We start from the raw sequence: 17606 nt of genomic DNA, 5'->3' as shown, positions 1-17606 counted from the left end.
GTGTTGCATCCAGACTTGTGCAGAGTGTCCCTACTGCCGGATACACGGAGCTGTGTCCATTAGTGTTGCATCCAGACTTGTGCAGAGTATCCTACTGCTGGATACACGGAGCTGTGTCCATTAGTGTTGCATCCAGACTTGTGCAGAGTATCCTACTGCTGGATACACGGAGCTGTGTCCATTAGTGTTGCATCCAGACTTGTGCAGAGTGTCCTACTGCCGGATACATGGAGCTGTGTCCATTAGTGTTGCATCCAGACTTGTGCAGAGTGTCCTACTGCCGGATACACAGAGCTGTGTCCATTAGTGTTGCATCCAGACTTGTGCAGAGTCTCCTACTGCCGGATACACGGAGCTGTGTCCATTAGTGTTGCATCCAGACTTGTGCAGAGTATCCTACTGCCGGATACACGGAGCTGTGTCCATTAGTGTTGCATCCAGACTTGTGCAGAGTATCCTACTGCCGGATACACGGAGCTGTGCCCATTAGTGTTGCATCCAGACTTGTGCAGAGTACCCTACTGCCGGATACACGGAGCTGTGCCCATTAGTGTTGCATCCAGACTTGTGCAGAGTGTCCTACTGCCGGATACACGGAGCTGTGTCCATTAGTGTTGTATCCAGACTTGTGCAGAGTATCCTACTGCCGGATACACGGAGCTGTGCCCATTAGTGTTGCATCCAGACTTGTGCAGAGTATCCTACTGCCGGATACACGGAGCTGTGTCCATTAGTGTTGCATCCAGACTTGTGCAGAGTACCCTACTGCCGGATACACGGAGCTGTGTCTATTAGTGTTGCATCCAGACTTGTGCAGAGTATCCTACTGCCGGATACACGGAGCTGTGTCCATTAGTGTTGCATCCAGACTTGTGCAGAGTGTCCTACTGCCGGATACACGGAGCTGTGTCCATTAGTGTTGCATCCAGACTTGTGCAGAGTGTCCTACTGCCGGATACACGGAGCTGTGTCCATTAGTGTTGCATCCAGACTTGTGCAGAGTGTCCTACTGCCGGATACACGGAGCTGTGTCTATTAGTGTTGCATCCAGACTTGTGCAGAGTGTCCTACTGCCGGATACACGGAGCTGTGTCTATTAGTGTTGCATCCAGACTTGTGCAGAGTATCCTACTGCCGGATACACGGAGCTGTGTCCATTAGTGTTGCATCCATACTTGTGCAGAGTGTCCTACTGCCGGATACACGGAGCTGTGTCCATTAGTGTTGCATCCAGACTTGTGCAGAGTATCCTACTGCCGGATACACGGAGCTGTGTCCATTAGTGTTGCATCCAGACTTGTGCAGAGTATCCTACTGCCGGATACACGGAGCTGTGTCCATTAGTGTTGCATCCAGACTTGTGCAGAGTATCCTACTGCCGGATACACGGAGCTGTGCCCATTAGTGTTGCATCCAGACTTGTGCAGAGTACCCTACTGCCGGATACACGGAGCTGTGCCCATTAGTGTTGCATCCAGACTTGTGCAGAGTGTCCTACTGCTGGATACATGGAGCTGTGTCCATTAGTGTTGCATCCAGACTTGTGCAGAGTATCCTACTGCCGGATACACGGAGCTGTGTCCATTAGTGTTGCATCCAGACTTGTGCAGAGTGTCCTACTGCCGGATACACGGAGCTGTGTCCATTAGTGTTGCATCCAGACTTGTGCAGAGTATCCTACTGCCGGATACACGGAGCTGTGCCCATTAGTGTTGCATCCAGACTTGTGCAGAGTGTCCTACTGCCGGATACACGGAGCTGTGTCCATTAGTGTTGCATCCAGACTTGTGCAGAGTATCCTACTGCCGGATACACGGAGCTGTGCCCATTAGTGTTGCATCCAGACTTGTGCAGAGTGTCCTACTGCTGGATACATGGAGCTGTGTCCATTAGTGTTGCATCCAGACTTGTGCAGAGTATCCTACTGCCGGATACACGGAGCTGTGCCCATTAGTGTTGCATCCAGACTTGTGCAGAGTGTCCTACTGCTGGATACATGGAGCTGTGTCCATTAGTGTTGCATCCAGACTTGTGCAGAGTATCCTACTGCCGGATACACGGAGCTGTGTCCATTAGTGTTGCATCCAGACTTGTGCAGAGTGTCCTACTGCCGGATACACGGAGCTGTGTCCATTAGTGTTGCATCCAGACTTGTGCAGAGTATCCTACTGCCGGATACACGGAGCTGTGCCCATTAGTGTTGCATCCAGACTTGTGCAGAGTACCCTACTGCCGGATACACGGAGCTGTGCCCATTAGTGTTGCATCCAGACTTGTGCAGAGTGTCCTACTGCCGGATACACGGAGCTGTGTCTATTAGTGTTGCATCCAGACTTGTGCAGAGTATCCTACTGCTGGATACATGGAGCTGTGTCCATTAGTGTTGCATCCAGACTTGTGCAGAGTATCCTACTGCCGGATACACGGAGCTGTGTCCATTAGTGTTGCATCCAGACTTGTGCAGAGTGTCCTACTGCCGGATACACGGAGCTGTGTCTATTAGTGTTGCATCCAGACTTGTGCAGAGTGTCCTACTGCCGGATACACGGAGCTGTGTCCATTAGTGTTGCATCCAGACTTGTGCAGAGTGTCCTACTGCCGGATACACGGAGCTGTGTCTATTAGTGTTGCATCCAGACTTGTGCAGAGTGTCCTACTGCCGGATACACGGAGCTGTGTCTATTAGTGTTGCATCCAGACTTGTGCAGAGTATCCTACTGCCGGATACACGGAGCTGTGTCCATTAGTGTTGCATCCATACTTGTGCAGAGTGTCCTACTGCCGGATACACGGAGCTGTGTCCATTAGTGTTGCATCCAGACTTGTGCAGAGTATCCTACTGCCGGATACACGGAGCTGTGTCCATTAGTGTTGCATCCAGACTTGTGCAGAGTGTCCTACTGCCGGATACACGGAGCTGTGCCCATTAGTGTTGCATCCAGACTTGTGCAGAGTATCCTACTGCCGGATACATGGAGCTGTGTCCATTAGTGTTGCATCCAGACTTGTGCAGAGTACCCTACTGCCGGATACACGGAGCTGTGTCTATTAGTGTTGCATCCAGACTTGTGCAGAGTATCCTACTGCCGGATACACGGAGCTGTGTCCATTAGTGTTGCATCCAGACTTGTGCAGAGTATCCTACTGCTGGATACACGGAGCTGTGTCCATTAGTGTTGCATCCAGACTTGTGCAGAGTATCCTACTGCCGGATACACGGAGCTGTGTCCATTAGTGTTGCATCCAGACTTGTGCAGAGTATCCTACTGCCGGATACACGGAGCTGTGCCCATTAGTGTTGCATCCAGACTTGTGCAGAGTACCCTACTGCCGGATACACGGAGCTGTGCCCATTAGTGTTGCATCCAGACTTGTGCAGAGTGTCCTACTGCTGGATACATGGAGCTGTGTCCATTAGTGTTGCATCCAGACTTGTGCAGAGTATCCTACTGCCGGATACACGGAGCTGTGTCCATTAGTGTTGCATCCAGACTTGTGCAGAGTGTCCTACTGCCGGATACACGGAGCTGTGTCTATTAGTGTTGCATCCAGACTTGTGCAGAGTATCCTACTGCCGGATACACGGAGCTGTGTCCATTAGTGTTGCATCCAGACTTGTGCAGAGTATCCTACTGCCGGATACATGGAGCTGTGTCCATTAGTGTTGCATCCAGACTTGTGCAGAGTATCCTACTGCTGGATACACGGAGCTGTGTCCATTAGTGTTGCATCCAGACTTGTGCAGAGTACCCTACTGCCGGATACACGGAGCTGTGTCTATTAGTGTTGCATCCAGACTTGTGCAGAGTATCCTACTGCCGGATACACGGAGCTGTGTCCATTAGTGTTGCATCCAGACTTGTGCAGAGTGTCCTACTGCCGGATACACGGAGCTGTGTCCATTAGTGTTGCATCCAGACTTGTGCAGAGTATCCTACTGCCGGATACACGGAGCTGTGCCCATTAGTGTTGCATCCAGACTTGTGCAGAGTACCCTACTGCCGGATACACGGAGCTGTGCCCATTAGTGTTGCATCCAGACTTGTGCAGAGTGTCCTACTGCTGGATACATGGAGCTGTGTCCATTAGTGTTGCATCCAGACTTGTGCAGAGTATCCTACTGCCGGATACACGGAGCTGTGTCCATTAGTGTTGCATCCAGACTTGTGCAGAGTGTCCTACTGCCGGATACACGGAGCTGTGTCTATTAGTGTTGCATCCAGACTTGTGCAGAGTGTCCTACTGCCGGATACACGGAGCTGTGTCTATTAGTGTTGCATCCAGACTTGTGCAGAGTATCCTACTGCCGGATACACGGAGCTGTGTCCATTAGTGTTGCATCCATACTTGTGCAGAGTGTCCTACTGCCGGATACACGGAGCTGTGTCCATTAGTGTTGCATCCAGACTTGTGCAGAGTATCCTACTGCTGGATACACGGAGCTGTGTCCATTAGTGTTGCATCCAGACTTGTGCAGAGTGTCCTACTGCCGGATACACAGAGCTGTGTCCATTAGTGTTGCATCCAGACTTGTGCAGAGTATCCTACTGCCGGATACACGGAGCTGTGTCCATTAGTGTTGCATCCAGACTTGTGCAGAGTATCCTACTGCCGGATACACGGAGCTGTGTCCATTAGTGTTGCATCCAGACTTGTGCAGAGTATCCTACTGCCGGATACACGGAGCTGTGCCCATTAGTGTTGCATCCAGACTTGTGCAGAGTACCCTACTGCCGGATACACGGAGCTGTGTCCATTAGTGTTGCATCCAGACTTGTGCAGAGTATCCTACTGCCGGATACACGGAGCTGTGCCCATTAGTGTTGCATCCAGACTTGTGCAGAGTGTCCTACTGCCGGATACACGGAGCTGTGTCCATTAGTGTTGCATCCAGACTTGTGCAGAGTATCCTACTGCCGGATACACGGAGCTGTGCCCATTAGTGTTGCATCCAGACTTGTGCAGAGTATCCTACTGCCGGATACACGGAGCTGTGTCCATTAGTGTTGCATCCAGACTTGTGCAGAGTACCCTACTGCCGGATACACGGAGCTGTGTCTATTAGTGTTGCATCCAGACTTGTGCAGAGTATCCTACTGCCGGATACACGGAGCTGTGTCCATTAGTGTTGCATCCAGACTTGTGCAGAGTGTCCTACTGCCGGATACACGGAGCTGTGTCCATTAGTGTTGCATCCAGACTTGTGCAGAGTATCCTACTGCCGGATACATGGAGCTGTGTCCATTAGTGTTGCATCCAGACTTGTGCAGAGTACCCTACTGCCGGATACACGGAGCTGTGTCCATTAGTGTTGCATCCAGACTTGTGCAGAGTGTCCTACTGCCGGATACACGGAGCTGTGTCCATTAGTGTTGCATCCAGACTTGTGCAGAGTATCCTACTGCCGGATACACGGAGCTGTGTCCATTAGTGTTGCATCCAGACTTGTGCAGAGTATCCTACTGCCGGATACACGGAGCTGTGTCCATTAGTGTTGCATCCAGACTTGTGCAGAGTATCCTACTGCCGGATACACGGAGCTGTGTCCATTAGTGTTGCATCCAGACTTGTGCAGAGTGTCCTACTGCCGGATACACGGAGCTGTGTCCATTAGTGTTGCATCCAGACTTGTGCAGAGTATCCTACTGCCGGATACACGGAGCTGTGTCCATTAGTGTTGCATCCAGACTTGTGCAGAGTATCCTACTGCCGGATACACGGAGCTGTGTCCATTAGTGTTGCATCCAGACTTGTGCAGAGTATCCTACTGCCGGATACACGGAGCTGTGCCCATTAGTGTTGCATCCAGACTTGTGCAGAGTGTCCTACTGCCGGATACACGGAGCTGTGTCCATTAGTGTTGCATCCAGACTTGTGCAGAGTATCCTACTGCCGGATACACGGAGCTGTGCCCATTAGTGTTGCATCCAGACTTGTGCAGAGTATCCTACTGCCGGATACACGGAGCTGTGTCCATTAGTGTTGCATCCAGACTTGTGCAGAGTACCCTACTGCCGGATACACGGAGCTGTGTCTATTAGTGTTGCATCCAGACTTGTGCAGAGTATCCTACTGCCGGATACACGGAGCTGTGTCCATTAGTGTTGCATCCAGACTTGTGCAGAGTGTCCTACTGCCGGATACACGGAGCTGTGTCCATTAGTGTTGCATCCAGACTTGTGCAGAGTATCCTACTGCCGGATACATGGAGCTGTGTCCATTAGTGTTGCATCCAGACTTGTGCAGAGTACCCTACTGCCGGATACACGGAGCTGTGTCCATTAGTGTTGCATCCAGACTTGTGCAGAGTGTCCTACTGCCGGATACACGGAGCTGTGTCCATTAGTGTTGCATCCAGACTTGTGCAGAGTATCCTACTGCCGGATACACGGAGCTGTGTCCATTAGTGTTGCATCCAGACTTGTGCAGAGTATCCTACTGCCGGATACACGGAGCTGTGTCCATTAGTGTTGCATCCAGACTTGTGCAGAGTATCCTACTGCCGGATACACGGAGCTGTGTCCATTAGTGTTGCATCCAGACTTGTGCAGAGTGTCCTACTGCCGGATACACGGAGCTGTGTCCATTAGTGTTGCATCCAGACTTGTGCAGAGTATCCTACTGCCGGATACACGGAGCTGTGCCCATTAGTGTTGCATCCAGACTTGTGCAGAGTATCCTACTGCCGGATACACGGAGCTGTGTCCATTAGTGTTGCATCCAGACTTGTGCAGAGTACCCTACTGCCGGATACACGGAGCTGTGTCCATTAGTGTTGCATCCAGACTTGTGCAGAGTATCCTACTGCCGGATACACGGAGCTGTGTCCATTAGTGTTGCATCCAGACTTGTGCAGAGTGTCCTACTGCCGGATACACGGAGCTGTGTCCATTAGTGTTGCATCCAGACTTGTGCAGAGTGTCCTACTGCCGGATACACGGAGCTGTGTCCATTAGTGTTGCATCCAGACTTGTGCAGAGTATCCTACTGCCGGATACATGGAGCTGTGTCCATTAGTGTTGCATCCAGACTTGTGCAGAGTATCCTACTGCCGGATACACGGAGCTGTGTCCATTAGTGTTGCATCCAGACTTGTGCAGAGTATCCTACTGCCGGATACACGGAGCTGTGTCTATTAGTGTTGCATCCAGACTTGTGCAGAGTGTCCTACTGCCGGATACACGGAGCTGTGTCCATTAGTGTTGCATCCAGACTTGTGCAGAGTACCCTACTGCCGGATACACGGAGCTGTGTCTATTAGTGTTGCATCCAGACTTGTGCAGAGTATCCTACTGCCGGATACATGGAGCTGTGTCTATTAGTGTTGCATCCAGACTTGTGCAGAGTGTCCTACTGCCGGATACACGGAGCTGTGTCCATTAGTGTTGCATCCAGACTTGTGCAGAGTATCCTACTGCTGGATACATGGAGCTGTGTCCATTAGTGTTGCATCCAGACTTGTGCAGAGTGTCCTACTGCCGGATACACGGAGCTGTGTCCATTAGTGTTGCATCCAGACTTGTGCAGAGTGTCCTACTGCCGGATACACGGAGCTGTGTCCATTAGTGTTGCATCCAGACTTGTGCAGAGTATCCTACTGCTGGATACATGGAGCTGTGTCCATTAGTGTTGCATCCAGACTTGTGCAGAGTACCCTACTGCCGGATACACGGAGCTGTGTCCATTAGTGTTGCATCCAGACTTGTGCAGAGTATCCTACTGCCGGATACATGGAGCTGTGTCCATTAGTGTTGCATCCAGACTTGTGCAGAGTGTCCTACTGCCGGATACACGGAGCTGTGTCTATTAGTGTTGCATCCAGACTTGTGCAGAGTATCCTACTGCCGGATACATGGAGCTGTGTCCATTAGTGTTGCATCCAGACTTGTGCAGAGTATCCTACTGCCGGATACATGGAGCTGTGTCTATTAGTGTTGCATCCAGACTTGTGCAGAGTATCCTACTGCCGGATACACGGAGCTGTGTCCATTAGTGTTGCATCCAGACTTGTGCAGAGTGTCCTACTGCCGGATACACGGAGCTGTGTCTATTAGTGTTGCATCCAGACTTGTGCAGAGTATCCTACTGCCGGATACACGGAGCTGTGTCCATTAGTGTTGCATCCAGACTTGTGCAGAGTACCCTACTGCCGGATACACGGAGCTGTGTCCATTAGTGTTGCATCCAGACTTGTGCAGAGTACCCTACTGCCGGATACACGGAGCTGTGTCCATTAGTGTTGCATCCAGACTTGTGCAGAGTACCCTACTGCCGGATACACGGAGCTGTGTCTATTAGTGTTGCATCCAGACTTGTGCAGAGTACCCTACTGCCGGATACACGGAGCTGTGTCCATTAGTGTTGCATCCAGACTTGTGCAGAGTATCCTACTGCCGGATACATGGAGCTGTGTCCATTAGTGTTGCATCCAGACTTGTGCAGAGTATCCTACTGCCGGATACATGGAGCTGTGTCTATTAGTGTTGCATCCAGACTTGTGCAGAGTACCCTACTGCCGGATACATGGAGCTGTGTCCATTAGTGTTGCATCCAGACTTGTGCAGAGTATCCTACTGCCGGATACATGGAGCTGTGTCTATTAGTGTTGCATCCAGACTTGTGCAGAGTACCCTACTGCCGGATACACGGAGCTGTGTCTATTAGTGTTGCATCCAGACTTGTGCAGAGTATCCTACTGCCGGATACATGGAGCTGTGTCTATTAGTGTTGCATCCAGACTTGTGCAGAGTACCCTACTGCCGGATACACGGAGCTGTGTCCATTAGTGTTGCATCCAGACTTGTGCAGAGTATCCTACTGCCGGATACACGGAGCTGTGTCCATTAGTGTTGCATCCAGACTTGTGCAGAGTGTCCTACTGCCGGATACACGGAGCTGTGTCCATTAGTGTTGCATCCAGACTTGTGCAGAGTATCCTACTGCCGGATACACGGAGCTGTGTCCATTAGTGTTGCATCCAGACTTGTGCAGAGTATCCTACTGCCGGATACACGGAGCTGTGTCCATTAGTGTTGCATCCAGACTTGTGCAGAGTGTCCTACTGCCGGATACACGGAGCTGTGTCCATTAGTGTTGCATCCAGACTTGTGCAGAGTGTCCTACTGCCGGATACACGGAGCTGTGTCCATTAGTGTTGCATCCAGACTTGTGCAGAGTGTCCTACTGCCGGATACACGGAGCTGTGTCCATTAGTGTTGCATCCAGACTTGTGCAGAGTATCCTACTGCCGGATACACGGAGCTGTGTCCATTAGTGTTGCATCCAGACTTGTGCAGAGTGTCCTACTGCCGGATACACGGAGCTGTGTCCATTAGTGTTGCATCCAGACTTGTGCAGAGTGTCCTACTGCCGGATACACGGAGCTGTGTCCATTAGTGTTGCATCCAGACTTGTGCAGAGTATCCTACTGCCGGATACACGGAGCTGTGTCCATTAGTGTTGCATCCAGACTTGTGCAGAGTATCCTACTGCCGGATACACGGAGCTGTGTCCATTAGTGTTGCATCCAGACTTGTGCAGAGTACCCTACTGCCGGATACACGGAGCTGTGTCCATTAGTGTTGCATCCAGACTTGTGCAGAGTACCCTACTGCCGGATACACGGAGCTGTGTCCATTAGTGTTGCATCCAGACTTGTGCAGAGTATCCTACTGCCGGATACACGGAGCTGTGTCCATTAGTGTTGCATCCAGACTTGTGCAGAGTATCCTACTGCCGGATACACGGAGCTGTGTCCATTAGTGTTGCATCCAGACTTGTGCAGAGTATCCTACTGCCGGATACACGGAGCTGTGTCCATTAGTGTTGCATCCAGACTTGTGCAGAGTGTCCTACTGCCGGATACACGGAGCTGTGTCCATTAGTGTTGCATCCAGACTTGTGCAGAGTATCCTACTGCCGGATACACGGAGCTGTGTCCATTAGTGTTGCATCCAGACTTGTAACATTTGAATAATGCATTTAACAAAGTGCATAAAGGTACAAAGAAGATAAATCCTGTATTAATGTTTAAAATCATCCACCACGGAGACTGAGGGAAAACAGTGAAGGTTTGACCATGTCCATGTGAATACTGGCCAAGAGCAGCACTGTTAACTAATACTGCCAGTACCACAAAATGTCAAAGACAGCCCTCTGCCTCCACTATGCGCCCGCAACTCAGCTCCACTACATCATCAGCAACCAGATTCCATAATGTTGCCGTGTAGGGGCTGTTGCAGGCGCATAATGTGACATTATTTCAAGGCATCGTCTTTGGAATCAGGCACTTAACACTGTGTAAACCTCACTGTCTGGGCCCATCGGAAAGGGATCCAACCTCCCGGGTGGATCAACCCCTCCAAAGTTATGGTCAGGTAAGGGGGACACCACACGTGAGTGTAGTGCACCCCGAACCGTCTCACTGTTTCGGTCCATAGACAGTGTCATGGGGATCTCCCATATTGACACAGCGTGGATACAGTAACCGAGGACAATCTATCCAGTTAATTATATACACACAGAACACCGCGAGCCGTCACGTGTGTCCGAACTTCTATGTTCACTGTTTCCGCATCAGTCTGCATGGTGTCTGAAAGACAAAAAGAGACCATTACTCATGTGCTTGTGAATCTTATCTAAATACCACCTTCACAGCAGGGATCATGTCAGAGAGCATAAGTTATGGGGTGTCAGGCAAACATCTAAATACATCCAGGATTATATTACATGACACGGAGGCTCCTATAGCTATCTCTTTCTTTACTAAAATCGTATAGCAGCAAAAAACGAACAAATCAATCAAAGTGGAAACCATGGCAACTGACTCCTCCCCACTGTGCCAGTATAACAGTCCTAGCCACTGTTGACTCCTCCTCTTTCTTTGCTGCTCTCCTCACAGATAAGTACAGTGGTCTCATTGTCTGTGGGCTGAGCGTTATTAGTATTATTGTATTATGGTATTAGGTATATGTCATATATTATCTGTTATATATATTTTATGCTTCTCCTTGTAGTCTTCATTCTGGTGAGGTGTGTCATTCCTCCCCACCCTTTCCTTTCTGCCCTTATCGGTTTTTTCCCTAGGCACAAGTTTTCCCTTTTAGGCTTCAGTTTCCCACCTGTAGCGCTGCTGGGTTCGTCCCCACTCCCTGTGCGGCCATTTCGCCGCTCCATAACACTCCCGTCACCCACCACCACCTCTGCACCGCTCCGCTGCTTCTTCCTTCTGGGCGGCCGAGATCTCGCAAGATTTCGGCCGCCATTTTACCTCACCAAGTCTCCGACGTTTTTTCGCGCGCATCCCGCTCTCTCCTCTCTGAATCGAGCGTGATCTTGCGGTATTTCGCGAGATTTGCGCCGATTCTCCTCAGAAGAGCTGCCGGAGCCTCAGTGTATATCTGCTAGCTATAGTTATCTATACTTGAGGGTTTATTGTCGCCATTTCGCCACATTAGCCTATATATATTTATACTGCTCTGCTTATAAGCCACATTAGGCCCTATTAATATTAGCCCTTGGTTGATAAGCCACATTAGGCTCTATTAATAATACCCCGTTTTTGATACAATGTCCAAAGTGAATATGGGTGGGTGTGAATCTTCCCCTGAAATTGTAGAGGTGCCCTCTAATACACAGGAACAAGCCGCCATGTCTGTAGAGGCACAAACTTCGGCTATTCAGCGTTCAGTGACTGCAGCTATCCAGGCTGCCATGGGGTCTATGTCCACGGCCATATCCACTTCAATTTCTGAAGCCCTTATGGCCGGCCCCTCCTCCTCCAAAACTTCTAGGTCCCATCCATCTGAGACCTTACTACCTGCCTCCAGAACCATTAAGACTGGTGGAACTGAAGCCACCCAAGATGGCGTGCCCCGTTCACGCAAAAGAGCCTATGCCCGCCAGGCAGAAAAGGCGAGGCAGTGGAAAAGCGCTAGAGCGCTAACAAGATTATGTTTCGGGCTCTGAACCCGACTCAGATGAGGAGGCTCAGTATTGTTCTATTGAATTTGAGGGCTTGGAGGAGGACGATCTTTTGGATTCGGACCTTCCAGGTCCATCCTCCAGATCTATCACGCCACGGTCTGCTTCCACGGAGGTTCCTATAGAATCCTCAGCCATTTTAGATCCCGAGGGTGAGCCCCTATTTGATCCCAATACATTACATCACCCAAGGTCTGCAGAGTGGCTCCCGTCCTCACATGTGGCAAAGTACCTAGAAGCCCGAGTGCGCCAGCCTCTTTCTAAGGAGGCGCGCAATAAAATGAAAGCTGAGTGCCCCAGACCCATAATTCCAAATAAAGTATGTGAGACACCTATCGTTGACCCGAAAATGTGTCAATTCCTCTCTAAATCGGGCTGGAACCCAAAGAAGGGTTTAGAGTCGGCCTTAAAGTCCTGTCAGGACAAGCTGTTAGACCTATTGGGCCCACTAACAAAATTTTTGAAATGGCTGAGTCAGCCAAATCCCAGAATTCACTGGTGGATCCGGAGGAACTCCGGGGATGGGTTCAGCGGGCTGTGTGCATAACAGGCAACGTTAATACGTCACTCTCCATAGAGAGAAGAAAGGCGATTCTTTTCAAAATAGAACCCAAACTCTCTAATTTAGCCCTCACAAAGGCAGGTAAAGAGGCCCAGGGATTACTGTTTGGGGACTCCTTTATAAAGGACCTGTCCCGGTTCGTAGGAGCCTTCACTGCCCTTGACAAGGCCCAGACCTCGATGAAACGAGTATTCCAGGGTAGGGTCTCTCACAGGGCCGGCAGCTCCAGGGGCCGCCTGTCCGGCCGTTCTTCCTACCAGACCCATGGTTCGGGTCGAGGCTCCTTCCCCTATCGTCCCTACACACAAGAGTTCCGGCAGCCACCCGCCTTCTTCCCCACCCGAGGATCAACTTGGCGTTCCCGCGGAGCCAGGGGTTCATCTAACCGACGCCCTTTCGGTAAGTCGACTTCCAACATCTTCTTTGACCCCTTGGGTAGGGGCAGACTCCGTATTTTTTCCCATGTCTGGTCAACCATCACTGCCGACCCATGGGTTCTTTCTACTGTACGGGGATTCCACATAGAACTGATTTGCTCTCAGATCCAAATTCCCCCTCCACATCCTGTAGTTCTCCCGTCCTCAACGCGCCGGTTTTTACATCAGGAACTGACGGCGCTATGTCAGAAGGGTGCCATAGAGCGAGCTCCCGTATCCACGGAGGGAATCCTAAGCAGTATGTTCCTGGTGGCCAAAAAAGGAGGTCAAATGCGTCCCGTAATCAACCTTCGGGCCCTAAACGCTTTAGTGCGGTATCGGCACTTCAAGATGGAGGGCATTCACCTTCTCAGGGATTTGCTACTCCATGGCGATTGGATGGTCAAACTAGACCTGAAAGATGCCTACCTGACAGTGCCGGTAGCCGAGTCGTCCAGGGATCTTCTTCGTTTTCTCTGGGGCTCGGAGATATGGAGATTCACATGTCTACCTTTCGGACTTTCTTCGGCCCCCTGGTGCTTCACCAAACTTCTACGGCCGGTCATCTCCTGTCTCCGCAGTCAAGGGATTCGTCTGATTATTTATCTAGACGATATCCTCATCATGGCCCAGTGCCCTTCCGTCCTGCTTACACATCTGCAATGTTCCATGGACCTATTATCTCGATTGGGCTTTCTTCTCAATCTAGAGAAATCGACTTTGACTCCGGCCCAGTCCATAGAGTTTCTAGGCTTCACCATCAATTCATCCACGGAGACCCTCAGTCTCCCTCCTTCCAAAGTGCGAGCCATCCGCAAGGAGCTCCTTCATTCCCTCTCTCTTCCACAAATCTCCCTACGCCACCTGGCCCGTATAATAGGCCTTCTCTCTTCGTCCATCCAAGCAGTGTTCCCAGCCCCTCTACATTATCGAGCCTTGCAGAGGCTCAAGATTGCCCACCTTCAATCGGGAGCATCCTACGCGGATTTGATCTCCTTGGACGAGGACACCAGAGACGAGTTGTCTTGGTGGATCCACAACCTGGAAGTGTGGAATGGGAAGGCGATTTTTCGTCCCCGTCCGGATATCACGATAGAGTCGGATGCCAGCCTTCTAGGCTGGGGAGCTTACAGCAACGGTGTGTCTACTGGAGGTCGTTGGTCGGTAGAGGAGTCGACCCTTCACATCAACGCCTTAGAACTGCTGGCGGGTTCTTTTGCAGTTCGCAGTTTCGCGAGCAACCTGACCAAGGCTTGCATCAGATTACGGATGGACAACATCTCTGCAGTCAGGTATGTCAATGCCATGGGAGGCACGCATTCTACAACCCTATCCCACCTGGCGCGGGATTTCTGGACTTTCTGCCTTGCCAGGGAGATCACGGTGTCGGCAGAGTATATACCGGGCCTACACAATACCCATGCGGACTGGAGCTCTCGTTTTCTGTCGGACTCCAGCGATTGGAGATTAGACACCACAGTCTTCTCATCCATTTCATCCCGTTGGGGTCCTTTCTATTTAGACCTCTTTGCGTCTCATTTGAACTCCCAACTCCCACGGTTTTACAGCTGGCGTCCGGATCCAGACGCAGAGGCGGTAGATGCATTCCTTCAAGATTGGACAGGTCACATTTCCTACGCCTTCCCTCCGTTCGCTCTGATCCCACGAGTCTTAACTCTAACCCGCCTTCAGGGAGCGGATCTTGTTCTTATAGTCCCGTTTTGGACCACCCAGTCGTGGTTCCCCCAACTTCTGGAGTGCTTAATTCAATGTCCTCTACTTCTTCCGCTCTTCCCGGACCTCTTGTTAGATCCTTCGGGTCTCGGGCATCCTCTTATCCTCGAAGGCTCCCTCCAACTTCTGGCGTGCAGAATTTCAGGGAACCCTGGAACATCACTGGAATTTCGGACTCAGCTAGACGCCTATTGGACGAGGCATGGGCTCCAGGGACCAGACGGTCTTATCGGTCAGCCTGGAGATCTTGGACTGATTGGTGCCTGGCTAGGCACCTGGATCCCGTTTCAGCCCCTGTAACAGACGTGCTTCAATTTCTTACTTCGCTTTTTGAGGACGGTAAAGCATACCGTACCATCAACTTGTACCGCTCTGCTATTTCTGCTTTTCACCACGGGTTTGGGGGATGCCCGGCGGGTCAGCATCCCCTAGTTTGCCGTCTTCTTAGAGGCTCCCGTCTTTCCCGTCCACCCAGACCTAGTTTTTCCTCTACATGGGATGTCTCCTCTGTGCTGTCCCTTTTTTCCTCCTGGCCTTCAAATACGGACCTTACCCTTCGCCAGCTTTCGGCTAAGCTGGTTTCCTTGTTTTGCTTGATCTCCTGCAAGAGGGTATCCGACGTCCGCGCTTTGGATTACGACGCTAGATCATTCACTCCCAATGGGGTTGTGTTCAACATCACACGACGCACCAAGACTAGTATCAGGTCCGTTTCTTATCCATGTTTTCCAGACTCCCCTGCCCTCTGCCCAGTGACCTGCCTTCGGGAATATGAGATACGTACTCTCCCTTTTCGCTCACCTAATTGTCCTCAGCTTTTTCTATCATACCGTCGCCCTTTTGGACCGGTATCAACAATCACTCTAGCCCGCTGGGTGAAGTGGGTTATGTCCTTGGCAGGTGTGAATACGGAAATTTTCACTGCACATTCCACTAGAGGGGCTTCGGCAACCTCAATGACTATGGCAGGCGCCTGTTTGGAGGACATTATGAAAATGGCGGATTGGTCACGAGTTTCTACCTTTCGTGAATTCTATTTCCGGCCTCCGGTTCATGTTTTTTCTTCTGTGGTAAGTCAGCTTTGAACTCGCAATAGGAGCCTCCGTGTCATGTAATAAAATTGCATGATTTTCCTATCTTATGACGTAAAGTCATGATTTTATTAAAGACACGGAGGCGAGTATTGCCCCGCCCTATTTCCCCCCCTGAGGTTTTGGGATTTGAATAACTGTGGTTTTATATTATGTCTACATCTGACAGTTACGGTACTATATGTACACTGCAATGCGTTACTGATGATTGTTACCTTCATTTAGAAGTTTTTCTACCTTTTTGTCTCTTTTTCCTTTCATAGGATGAATTTACTACTTCCCAGCTGCTGCTGCTATCGTTTCAGTTTCCAGTTTTTATCCTTCGGTTAAAGAGTTGATTGATCTTCAGTTTCTATGGAGTTTTGATCATCGAGATCAGTTTTTCCAGTGGACTATCACCATCAAAGAAAGAGGAGGAGTCGACAGTGGCTAGGACTGTTATACTGGCACAGTGGGGAGGAGTCAGTTGCCATGGTTTCCACTTTGATTGATTTGTTCGTTTTTTGCTGCTATATGATTTTAGTAAAGAAAGAAATAGCAATACTCGCCTCCGTGTCTTTAATAAAATCATGACTTTACGTCATAAGATAGGAAAATCATGCAATTATATTCCACATTTAACCCTTTAGGTTTTAGGCTATCAAGAGTGTAAATCCACCACATTTCTTTATTTTTCAATATTTTTAATCGATTACCCCCTCTCCTGGGGGCAGGTACATGGTCTACAATCCAGCATGTTAATTCACGTTCTGTGTGTTTCTGTTCAGAAAAATGCTTCGGTACCGGTAAATCACGCCGTTTTTGACGTATTGAAAATCTATGATTGTTCAGCCTGGTTTTCAGATCAGTGGAGGTTTCTCCCACATGGTTAACACATAGATTACAAAATTTGAATTACACGTCAAATGAAAGTTGATAGGGTAAGTTCTGCCAGTGGCCGGATGTGTGAAGCTGCGTCCCTTGTCAATGTATTTGCAATTTACGCAGCTTAAACACGGAAAACTGCCCAATCCATATTTTGACAATTTCATTTGACGTGTTCGCTGCCTTGAACCACAATCCGCTCTCACCAATTGATCCTTCAGACTGCTAGCTCTCCGGTATGAAAACAGGGGAGGCAGAATTCTTGAATATCACTGAAGGTATTGCCCAGTATACTCCAATGCCTTTTAATAATCTTACTGATACTGCACTTTCCTCCGTGTGTATGGGGATAAAAGGAATCCGATTTTCTTTATCTTTCCTCACTAAGGTCAACCCTCTATCCATCTCCAAGGCCTTCTGTTTGTGTGTGTGTGTAGCAACATTGGCGGATAGCCCCTGTCTTCAAACTTCCTTGACCTTTCTTCAAGGGCCTCCGTTAAATTGCTATCCTCTGACGTTATCCTACGTACCCGCAAAAATTGCGAGTACGGTAAATGCCTGACCATATTTTTCGGATGATTACTATCATATCTTAATATGGTGTTCTTATCCGTGGGCTTAGTGTATAATTTAGTGAGGAATTTTTCCCCAGACCAGACAACCGTGGTATCAAGGAACTGTACCTCCGTATGTTTAAATACATATGAAAGTCAACCAGTTCCTTCTCCGTGCCGGTCCAAATGAGGAAGACGTCATCGATATAACGCCACCACCGCAGCACATGTCTGAAGTGGTGTGAAACATAGATGACGTCTTCCTCAAATTTTCGCATAAAAATATTCGCGAACGTTGGGGCCACATTCGACCCCATCGCTACTCCCCTTAATTGCTTATAAAAGGAATCTTGAAACAGAAAATAATTCCAATGTAGAACAATACGCAAGAGAGATAGAATGA

At 49.8% G+C, this 17606-nt stretch overlaps 1 protein-coding gene across 1 annotated transcript in view; it reads left to right on the top strand.

Moving 5' to 3' along the window:
* Positions 1-16270, top strand: part of PUS3 (pseudouridine synthase 3) — a 47382-nt gene extending 31112 nt beyond the window's left edge. The window contains exon 6 of the transcript XR_006387330.1: positions 16049-16270. The gene's annotated coding sequence lies outside the window, so the exon portion shown is untranslated. The remainder of the gene's footprint in view (positions 1-16048) is intronic.
* The last annotated feature ends 1336 nt before the right edge of the window (positions 16271-17606 follow it).

The sequence above is a fragment of the Bufo gargarizans genome, unplaced genomic scaffold, assembly GCF_014858855.1.
Source record: "Bufo gargarizans isolate SCDJY-AF-19 unplaced genomic scaffold, ASM1485885v1 original_scaffold_1966_pilon, whole genome shotgun sequence".
NCBI classification, from domain to species: Eukaryota; Metazoa; Chordata; class Amphibia; order Anura; family Bufonidae; genus Bufo; species Bufo gargarizans.
This window is presented reverse-complemented; position numbering and strand designations above follow the sequence as displayed.